At 37.0% G+C, this 11,614-nt stretch overlaps 1 protein-coding gene across 1 annotated transcript in view; it reads left to right on the top strand.

Moving 5' to 3' along the window:
• The window catches only part of chrm3a (cholinergic receptor, muscarinic 3a), a gene marked incomplete in the record, with an annotated part of 83,213 nt that overhangs the window by 26,836 nt on the left and 44,763 nt on the right, over nt 1-11,614 (top strand). Inside the window, 1 exon segment of the mRNA XM_035662966.1 lies at nt 3,005-3,106.

Below are 11,614 nucleotides of genomic sequence, written 5' to 3'. Positions count from 1 at the left end.
CTCACACTCATTCACTCGCTCACTCACTCACAAACTAACTGCCTTGCTCCTACACATTCCTGCATGCAGTCTTACAGCTGGAGACAATATACACTCCTCCACACTATCACTTTTGTAGCGATTTGTAAGACGCTCACTGTGGCTCTTGAAATGCCCTTACAAGCATGCGATTAGATACTGAGTCATTTGTAGCATTTACCACGGTGAGATGAAGTATTTGCTGCAAGGTTAAGATGTTGCTTGATAGTTAATATCAGAAGCGGGCTCAGTAAACGTTCTTCCCCTTTTTGCCAAAGCATTCAATGAAGTTTAAGCTCCATTTTTATCATACCCCAACAGAACTCACAGGTCTTTAATCAACCCGACACTGGGTATTTGACTCGTATAATATAAATCCCAAAAGACATTAATCAAGGCCAGTTTTTTAGGGTCTGTGCAGTTGTTCTCGGTTTGCTGCGCACACAGGGATGGATAAACAGTCAGTGAAAGGTGATATCAATGTATTTGCGGCCAATAAATTTGAAGAGCTTTGCTTGTAGATTTATATTGGACCATTGCTAGGTGAGATAAGGGGCTCCATTTTAGAGGAAGAGAGAAGTGGGACTGTGAGTGAAAGTGAGATTTGCAGGGTTTAATTTGCACAATCCCCACCATCATGTTTTTAGTTGTTGCCACTGTGGCCTTATGCTGATGTTCAATCCCCTCTGTTGGCATAAGGTGACTGTGGACTCCTGTGTGCCTCCTTTAATACACATGAAGTGACCAGGTGGTTCTTTTCATCAACAACTCTGGCTGTTGCATAATGCATGTAGAGGTTTACTTGGTTTAGTTATAATGGAAGTGCTTACTAATTGGAGATTTACACAATACTAAATTAAAAATGGTTGTGAAATAATTCTTACGTTAAGCTAAGTTGTTATATTTACACCCAGTAACTGGCAGGTGTAACCAACTGAACCAATTGACAAACAAATGTTAACTTGCTAATAATGTTTTGACTGAAAAGTAAAAGACATTAAATGGAATATGGTCAACACATCTGACATGACACTTAATAAAATGCTGACATTTTATATATAACAAAAAATGATGCCATTAATGTTTTCATAAAGACCTAATAATTTCAGCTAGGTTAGCGTAATCAGATACTTCCCACTAATTGTGAACTGCATGAACACAACTGACATATTTCTCCATGTATGCTTATATTAAAGAAACAGAAACATCACATTTACATATAAGAATTTAGAAGTAAATATACTGTTTCCCAAAAGTTTTGCTACAGCATGTGATGCTACAGTGATTTCCTGTGTTAATTACTTTCAATTAGAGGTCACTACTGATGATTTTCTAGCAAGAGTTTTTGAAGGACTTAATGTACAAACTCAATTAATGGTGCTGATGCAAAACAATTAAAATCCTCATATTGTCACAGATTTGAACATGCACCCTGCTCTGGGAGTCACCATATACTCCCAACCCTCAAATCCTGCAGATTTTAGTGCAGTTGTTTTGTTATTTGCCCCTGTGCCGTCCAGATTCTCAGTCTCACATGTAACAGGAGTTTGAGTTTCTATTCATATTCCTCACAGTTGGATTTTTGAAAATGAGCACTTCAAGACTTTCTTCTTCGGAGTAATTCGCTGTGAGACTGAGAACTAAAGCTTATATAATTACTTGACCTTTTATCTGTTTCTTTAAAGGAGTGGCCCTCACATGTACTGTATGACACATTTCTGTTTCATATTGGTAATGAGCTATTGTACATTCACATTCACACTCTATCTGGATAATTACCATTTCATATTACTGTGGGAAAAGCCCCCCTCATTCATGGGGTATTTTGTGCAAACTGAGACTCAGATCAAGTCTTGTTACGGATTTAAAGTTAAAACTTGAAAATGGTAATTGTCTTATTCAGTCCTCTTTATGGCTCACTTGAGAACGCCCCTGCAGACTCAGCGAAAATGTGGAGCAGATAGGCCAAATGAGTTCGTCAGTATTAGGATGAGGTACTCCATCTTGTTAGATTTCCTTTTCATAGAATGCTAGAAAACAGTTGCAGATTTTTTATTTAAATTGGTGTGTTTTCAGTTTAGTCGTCATGTAGCCAGTGATAATGTCAGCGTTACCAGAAAAAGATATCAATGCAAAGAGAATCTATCTCTCCCAGAAATATCATTGAACTTCCCATTAGAAGAGAAATGTTTCCACAATTGACCTTTTGAGGTGTAATTTGTAAGTGTAGCACGGAAGGGAGAAGTGTGCTAATTTTTTCACAATACTGGGGGTGTTTGAATATTAGTATTGAGCCCCTGCATTGGCTGTCATCCTTTTTCATTTACCCATGACTTCCGTTTTTTTTTTTTTCGGTCTGGGAACTGCTCCATTACTTTTGATTATTTTTAATGGCAAGCTCTTTTTTTTGTTGTACATTCATATTTGTCTCTTAAGACTTGAAGACTTGTTTTAATGAGCTCTCATAAGGTCTGCTTCCTTAGCCCCTGGCTAGATCCAGCTATGTGCAGCAGGCAACTCTACTAGACCAAGACTATATAAGGCATGAACACTTCCCTAGACATGAAGACATGCCATTCTTCCCTTTGACAGATATTATTCAGTGGGGAATGGTAGCTACACTACTCGAGTAGATCCTTGATTAAAACATATTGCATAAATAAAGTATAAGAGAGATTTTACTGAGAGCAATATGAGCCATTTGGCAGTGGATATACATGAAATGATATACAAATTAGTTGCTGATTTAAGACCATTGGCTCTACTTTGAGGGGCAAAATGTAGATTTTCTGGAGAGAAAGGCGCAGTCATTTTGGCTCCAATTGTACTGACATAGTGTTATGGTCTTTCCCACCTGTTTAAGCTTGCATTCCATTACAAATGCTAAAAAAAAGTCAGTATACTATAGGTGTTCCACTTCCTAATTTGGACAAATCATCTTTAACTCATTCTCTACTTTCCTTTCCTTCTCCCTCTGCCCTCTTGCGCCTGAGGAGGATAATCGCACACCCCCAGTAGACAGCATGGACACCAAAAGGCATTCTGCTGAAAGGTGACCTCCAGACACTTCACCTCCCCGAAACATTTGGTGAGTTAAGAGTCAGAGAATCCCTTGTATGCACAAATGACCCCACCCCACCCCCTGTCGAGGTTTGGCAGGATGTGCAGCTCCAAGCCATTTGCTAATGTTCTTGTTAGACATTTTAAATGTAGTCCTCCAAAACAGAACACATTATCTAATGTCTTTTTCTCAGCTTTTATCGCCGGTCAATGTGGAATTTTTTCCTCCCTGAAGCACTGATTGACTCATCCATGCTTAAGAATTGTCATTTTCCCCTTTGGCCTAAGTGGCGATAGCCTTCAATCGAAAAGAAATCTTTATTTCTCAATTAAGGGTATGTCTTTTTTTCTTAATGACCAAAGTATATAATGGTATTTTATCTGAAATAGCCTTCAATAAGATCAATAACCATTTTTAAAAAATGCACGTAGCAGTTTATACCTGTACGTGTTTGAGCATGTGTGTGAAAAAGAGATGGTAAAGGGTAATAATCCCTCATTATAGCATCAGAAGACTTGGCACTACTGCCCCTCTGATAACCACACAGAGGGAGTGCTTAAACTCCAGTACCTCATTCACAAATGTTTTCTTATTTTCTCTTTTAAAGAATAAGGCCAGCAATATGTTTTTGTCAACAAATCCTATTAAAAAGATCAAGTTTTGTCTGTCAGGCTCAGTAATCCACGGATTAATACACCATTGCAGTTCTCATGAGTATTCCTGGTAGCAGGATGGTTAATGTGGGATTGACCCAAAATCGAATGTCAGTGTAACGGAATGGCTTAGGCAATACTTCTTGGAGTTGGAGCAATGCATTTTTGGCTTTAGTTTTAATATCACCAGAGTTATCCTTTAAATATATTTGTTAAATCCGAAAAAGAGAGAAATTATCCATGAAACCAGTGCAGACCACTAAATTGTAAGTACCCATGTGGAAATGTTGGTGAATGATGTTTGATCTTAATTTGGATGCACATTCCAGGCAGTTTGTTATTAGCATGAGCGAAGGCCCATATAGGGCAGCAGTCCACAGTGGCGGGTGCAAACCATCTGTAAGTTATTACCTGTGGAAACTAAAGATCAGGGCGCACAAGACCAAAAAAAATAATAAACAAACATAATGATAATTGCCTGACAACAACAACCAATACCAAAACACCAATATCACTACCATTACTTTTACAACCACTTATAATAAATGCGATCTGTAATAATGTGTGATTAGTGGCCCAGAGAAATAGAAAGTGTGGGATAATGTGTGCTGCATGAACACAGTATACGTGTGGTTTGATTGAAAATAAGAACCCTAGAAATGTCATTGAAGGACAAGTATTAGCACCACAGGACGGGGACAGGCAGTTCCTCAGCAACTCAAATTGATATATGTGTTGGAGAGGTTTATTTTGGCAGACATAGGATGCTTTTCATTATCCTAATGTGTCTCCTTGTTTTTTCCCTCACTTGCTTCCTTTCCTCGCGTCTTAGCTCCTCCCAGTGAGGATGTTAGGGGGAGAGATGTGAGAAAGAGACACGAGGACAGGGGAGCCAAAACTGCTTAATGAGAAATCCTTGCTCACAGCTTCAGTAAGCAACACCAGTTGCTGATGCACAGCTGTATCATCTGTCAAACTGACTGGTACCAATGTCCACAGAGCAATATGGAAGCCTTACAGTATTCATTTAGATATTTCAATTGTTTAACATATTAAAGTTTATTACTGTTGTTGATTTTAATAATTAAATATCACTTTTAAATATTCTGTACAAATGTACATATTAATGTTATGGTTACCTATTTTACTTGTATTATTGTTATCTGCACAATAATGCACCACATAGCTGCATAGGAATATGCGTATGTCGATTGTAGTTTAAAATAGAAAAGCACAGAAAACAGACTGCTTCTTTGTGTGATGCACAACACTTTGAGGTTAAATGATCCTGTAAATTGTTATTTATCACACACAATGTGAAGATGCATTAGATTACATCTCACCATGTAACTGTGTGCTATTATTATCATGAGTAGATCACTGCAACACTACAGAGTAGAATCAACTGCGTGAATAAAGAATGATTTAATTTTGTTTTTAATTTTGCCAATTAGGTTTTCAATCATGCCAAACAGACAAATAACACTGAAGTTCCACACGTGGAGATGAGGCATTTTTACACCATGCCACTTGATAATAAATGACTTCTGTGTAGGATGCACTGATGTTTCCTCGCTTTCAGCTCCTCCAGAAGCCTCCTCTCTCCTCGTCTCCTCCACCTGCATTTAAGGGGGAGCGATGAGAGAGGACGTGAGGAAGCATTATGTTAGCGTGATAAAAAGCAGCCGATATTTCTGTGATTTCCCTCGTGAGTCCTCGTTAATGGTAACTTAACATGTGAAGGGTTTATTTTGAGTTGGATTGATGACAATGACAATTGTAAATCTAGTGGAGTATTTTTCACAGTATAGGTTATGTTTTATTTATTAATCAGTGGCCTTAAACCTGCCACAAAACATTTGGGTTACAAGTGGTCCTAACTGCACAAAAAAAGTTTTTGGGTTTTGTTTTCTGAATGAAAACAAATGTCAAGAATTATAAATCTATAACCTTGTTTAAAATAATTAAATTTATCCTCTGAGTGTAAGAGACAAAGGGCTGATTTTGTGTGATATTACTATCTACATGACACATCATGCTAAAAAGCTTGTTCTGTGATAAAATATTACTTCAACTCCTCTGAAAAGTTGCTATTAAATGAAGTAGCCTTTGGCAAGAGTTCCTCTTTATGGAAATCAGGTTTTGCACTGAAGTGATGATTGATAGCAGGCTTGCATTCATTTGAGAGTAGAGAACCTCAGGCTATAATCAATGCAATCTCTGTAAGTGAAACTAACACAAATAAACATTAGAATCAAGCAAACATAAAAAAAAATATAATTTTCATTCAATGGCCAAAGGCAAGGTTCATTTTTCATGGAAGAACTGGTGCCTGTGTACAGTATGAAGGCTGTACTCCATACTGAGTTCAGTGGGTTTGCAGTTTGTCACACAGCATATCTGTGAGTGTGAGTACAACAGCAGGAATGGTTAAAAGCACTCGAGCGTTGGATAGAATTCAGTCAGCGTGCATTTAATTTGGGTTCGCAGTAACAGGAGGCACAGACATGGTTATACAAGAGATATGGACGAGAACATTTGGGCGTGTGAGTGTAGGAAGGCACAGATAAACCATTTCTGTCACCTCATTTCTTAGAATATGATTACCTGTCTCAAGTAATGTGTTTGTCCCGCATTTATTCTGTCTTATTTGTTTGAGCTATTGGTTTTATTGTTAGATTTTATTGGACATTCATGATGTTTAGTGGCAGATTGTTATCACTGATATAAGGTTTAAAATGCTTTGAGGATTTTTGTTTATCTGAAACCCACAATTTAAGAGGTTGCTGAAAACTTTCCGACACAGAAGAATATTGATTCCAGAAACTTTAACACATGTTGTTCGGTCTAATTTGTTACTGAATGACTTTTCTAGTTAGATATTAAAGTACTTGTATATGCATGACATTTTCTTATCATTTAAAACATTTTTTTTGCAGTTGTTAGTGTAGAATTACATTCAGTATAATATTAATCAGATAAATAATCTACTCTTAATTCATGCATGGATGCAAAATGCATCATTCAGTCCAGAAAAGTCTTATCTCGTGCAGGAATTAAGAATAACTTAATTCAATAATGAGCAATTTGTTTGGGAGATTACTAGCACTCGCAATAATCTTCAAGTTGTGCAAGAGTAATAAAATTCTTTATTTTTTGCTTATTTCTGTGGGCTGGATTTAGATGTTTCAAATGTTGAAAATTAATCATAACAATATGCAGAATATTTCATTTACTCCACTTTTTAAAGCCACAGGATATAATATTCAGTGACTCTTGCTGGATATCGTAACCATGTCAGTCAAAATCGAACTGATGGAGTGTTTGTGAGAACAAAAGGTCAGTGTATACTGAGAAAACCAGTCCGGTGGGACTTCATTAGGCAGCAGGGTTCTGTATTTTAATACTTCAAATATTATATTTAAAAAAAAAAGTTATTTGGTATTCAGCTGCAGTTCTCAGGGGCTCATACTTGCAATTACAGAATAATTCTTGACTAAGTTAGGAAATCTCTGATCTAACAAGTCCATTAATACACACATGGATGCACACATGCACATACACACCCACACACACACACACACACACTTACACTACGCTTTGTCTAAGTCTTTACTGTCCTCACACTGTTTTGACGAAACTATTGCAAGATTCTGAATTTTTAACACTAACACTGCAATGTCTGCTTTTAGTCTCCTTAAAGACTCTTCAACTGTGCCAAATGGGAACCTCAGTCTTCAATAATCGTTTTTTAAAGCGTGGCAGCAGTTGTCAGTGTTGTGTTTTCTAGGAATCTTGTTTTTTGGCCCAAATCCTGATCCAAGTCATTCAATATTTAGCATCTGTTGATTCCAGAGTTCCAGTCTATTTTTATATTAACATCATAGCAGCACATTGAATTCTAAATTAGACATATGCTAAAATTAGTAACACAGTTGAGACAATTGACATATTCTACACTTTTTTTCCATGTTTCCCCCCACATATTTTTTTGTTCATTGTGCAAAACACTTGAATAAGAATTGTCTGTATTTTGTATAGTGCCTAAAGTTTCTGTTGCTTCACGTGATACTTTTAAATGTAGACTGTTTGGATCTGTTTGGACAGCATTTTGACAGCCTCTCTGTCCCCAGCGCTGAAGTTCAAATACAGTTTTTAACCGATTGCAGAGCTTGAGAAGCACCGTACTAGTGCTGAGTGTTTCTGAAAGATACAAACCTAACTTTTTTTGTGTTCTCTATTCTATGTCAGTATATATGTCTTCAATGAAACAGCTAGCTAGCTGCAGCTCAGTTGCTCTCTTGTTCACTTAAATTGTTATTTTGCAGTAGTTATAGTGTTTTAACAGAGCATAGTGGGACATTTTGACAGCTGGTGTACCTTCAGCACGATGGATTACAATGAATAAAGGATGTGACTTGGATTAGCCTTTATACAGTTGTTAATGATTATTAAGATGCCTTCCTTTGACTATTTAATGACCTTGCTGATCGCCTTTCAGACAATTAATTACTGTGAAGAGTAATGTGTTCACTTGTTGCATAGTGTACATTGCATACTCTATATTATACGCTGGAGATCACTTAGATTCCCTGTAGGGATTATTGCAATATGGAATTCTTGGTAATTTAAGTCTTTTTGTATGGTATACCTGCAGATGTGGACTGACTGATAAGTACCAATAAATAAGAATAACATCTGTGACCACACATATGTTACAGACTAAGCGCTCTGTCTAAACCTAATTAGTTTTATGTTATTTTATTTTAAATAACATAAAACTAATTAGGTTTAGACAGAGCGCTGTTTTTCAACATACACCTTGTTATGTATGTGTATCATTTGTAGCCAGAAATCTCTTTTCTGTTCCAGTCCATTCTTTAGTGTGTAGAGCTGTTTATGCATGTGTCATATGTATTAGTTGCTCTAGGGGACAGTGGTGAACTTCACACAAACATAGGGGTGCTGATGGATCGACTCTGTGGGTGTGTGAGGTGAAGCCTCTGGGGACACACTTAAGAATTCATGGATGTTAAGGAAAGTAAAAGTACCACAGCTGCAACACTGCAGACCCACAGCTGTGACATTGGTTCTTTTTTATTCTAGAGACTAGAGATGCTTTCATGTCAAGACTGAATGTTGTGTCATTCCCACTAAAGTATGCTATAGATACTCTATATGGTAAATATTTGTGACTTTATAATGGTAACACATGTCAAAAAAGGGTGTGATCATTATAAAGGAAAGTAAAACAAGATCTGTTGCTCCACTTTTGTTATTATCTTGGTACACAAAATATGATAGATGAAGTAATTTGTGACGATTTATACAAACATTATCAGTGGCTGTTAATATTTAGTAATAATTGTTTATTATTTGCAATGCTATTCTCTAGTATTCTCCGGTCTTTTTTCACCCTCACTCACCCACTGAGGGTTTGGGGGGATGATGGCACATATTATGTTGCACGTAATGAGTCTAATTTGGTTTCCCGCCATATTGCACAACCCTGTAGCCAAGTCCCTTTCCTTCACTTTACCAGCTCATCCAATGACTGTTTTGTCCAAAGGCAGCTCTGGCTCAAATTGCTGCCTCTTTCTGTCAATATGTTTGCTCCACAGCAATCTGTCTTTTCTGTGAGTTTTTTTGCTGCAAAAATCTTCCCCTATGCTTCCACTAATCTTCTATACTTTTGGTGTACTTGTGTTATAATGTCTAGGTTTCAGGTGGTTCTTTTAAATTGAATTTTTACCCTCATGATACTCTCAGCTCTATACTTGTACCCTTGCACCTGTGCACCGTGTAGACTTGATATAGGCAGTTTCAAAGTGTTTTCTTATATAAAGTCTCCATGAGACTCATTTCCTAACCTTGACTGCTTTAGCCAAGAAAACATACCAACTTTATCACCACAGCTTTAACTTTATCTTAGGAAATGTGAGCTAAAGTATATAAACTGTGTGCCCTCAGTACCTTTCAACTGTCTTCTGCTTTATTTCCTGAATATAATCTTTGCCATTTACTGCATCATAACACCTTTGTAAGCTTTTTCCTAAGCTGCAATGATGTAAATTTCTTTTTTTTATCTGCTTCCACTTGCCAGGTCTTAACTGTGAATATGTTTTCAGCTTCCATCTGCAGGTTAAGTGTTGTTCAATTTTAGATTTTAGTACATGAAGTGAGGCACAGCTGTCCAAACAGCCTTTTTCTCACCCACTATAAGTACATTTCCTTATATTATAGCCTTTGTGAAAGCTAGAGGGAAAATTATGCTCTTTGCTAATCTGAAAAAAAAAACTTGTGAAGACCACCTGCACGAGTGACAAAACTTTGATAATTTTTTCCCTCACCTCCCTTCTCTTTTCCCCCTTTCCCTCCCTCCACAAAATTCCCTTGTTTTATTATCCTTCTTACTTTAGCTGCCAGAACACACAGTCCCATACCTGCTGGAGACAGTGTCCAGATGTATCTCTCCAACTTTTCTCCTGTGGCATAAATATATTTTTATGTGGTGGCTTTCGATTCATGCAGCTCTTCAGTCAACCAGTAGACATGTTATTCTGCAGACATGGAATGCCTTGGTGGAAACAGCACTGTAGTTTAACCTCTGTACCTGTTTGCAATATTTAATGCAGCCTTTACACTATCACTTCTTACAAGACACTCCAAGAATTTTAATAGATACCTGCTACACATTGCGTTCTGTTGGCTATAATGGCTATCACTTGGAAATGTTGCTTTTATAGAATATTTTCACAAATATGAAATATTTTTTGACTGGCAACACGATTTAGAAACTAAAAGCTTTAAAAATAAAATACACCACAGTTAGAATCGGAATCAAAGCTACCTATATTATCTAGCTTCTTTACATAACAGCATTTTTTAGTGTATATTACCTATTATATAAGGGATATAGTCAGTGGACCTCACACATTCTGTAAAGTACAAACACGACAAATGATGATATACTTGTTCAGGTCACCGCACTCAAATAAACACAGAGGAAAATGTTTTACAGCAGTCCATTTAAAGGCAAGAGCATAGTATAGTCAGAACACTTGATTCAATTGTATTAGCTCAGAATGACTCCATCACACTAAAAGTGTTGTTTCAGCACTAAAAGTTATTGACTAGAACAAAACAGCTTTTTATTTGGGGGATGAAAAAAACATATTGCCTTTTAGCCAATTATTTTTAGGCTTTTCGTTTTTTTCCAACTATATTTTATATATATGTATTTTTTTGAGTTTAGCTTCCCAATCTTTCTGCTACTGTCCCTCAGTGCATGTGTGTGTGAGTGTGTTATACATTAGTATGATAGCTGGGAAAGTTACTGTATCTTCTATGCTGTAAACTATTTGACCTGCCAGTGTGTATTTGACCAAGAGAGACATTGCTGGTGTATCACTGCTTGATCAATAAAACCTTGAGCAAAATCAAAGTTTGCAACACAAGAAACTGAATTTTAGCCAAAGCAGCGACTCTAGGGATGACCGGTCTGATGGTTGGTCCATCACTTTGGTCCAGACTGAAATATCTCAGAAACTGTTGTGGACAGCCATGACGTTCTGTACATTCATGGTCTCAAGAGGATGAAACCCTGACTTTTCCTCTTGCGGCATCATGATGTTGAACATGTGACAGTAAGTCGTCTCAAAAACGATTGGATGGATTGCCATTTGAAAAATGTCACATATTGCCCAACCCTAATATCTCCTGTTAATAATCAACTAGTTGACAACTTTTTGGGAGTAGTAGTTGATGACTAAGATGCTGGGGTTGTGAATGCCCTTATGCATGCCACAGATACACAAATAAAGAAGGGCCCGCGACTTTGAAGTGTTTGAATTTGTAGTTCAAATATAATTTAATCCCTTCA

The sequence above is a fragment of the Morone saxatilis genome, unplaced genomic scaffold, assembly GCF_004916995.1.
Source record: "Morone saxatilis isolate NCDOM2014 unplaced genomic scaffold, NCSU_SB_2.0 Contig19, whole genome shotgun sequence".
In the NCBI taxonomy this organism is placed as follows: domain Eukaryota; kingdom Metazoa; phylum Chordata; class Actinopteri; family Moronidae; genus Morone; species Morone saxatilis.
The sequence above is the reverse complement of the archived record's forward strand: the minus strand, read 5'-3'. Positions and strand labels throughout refer to the sequence as shown.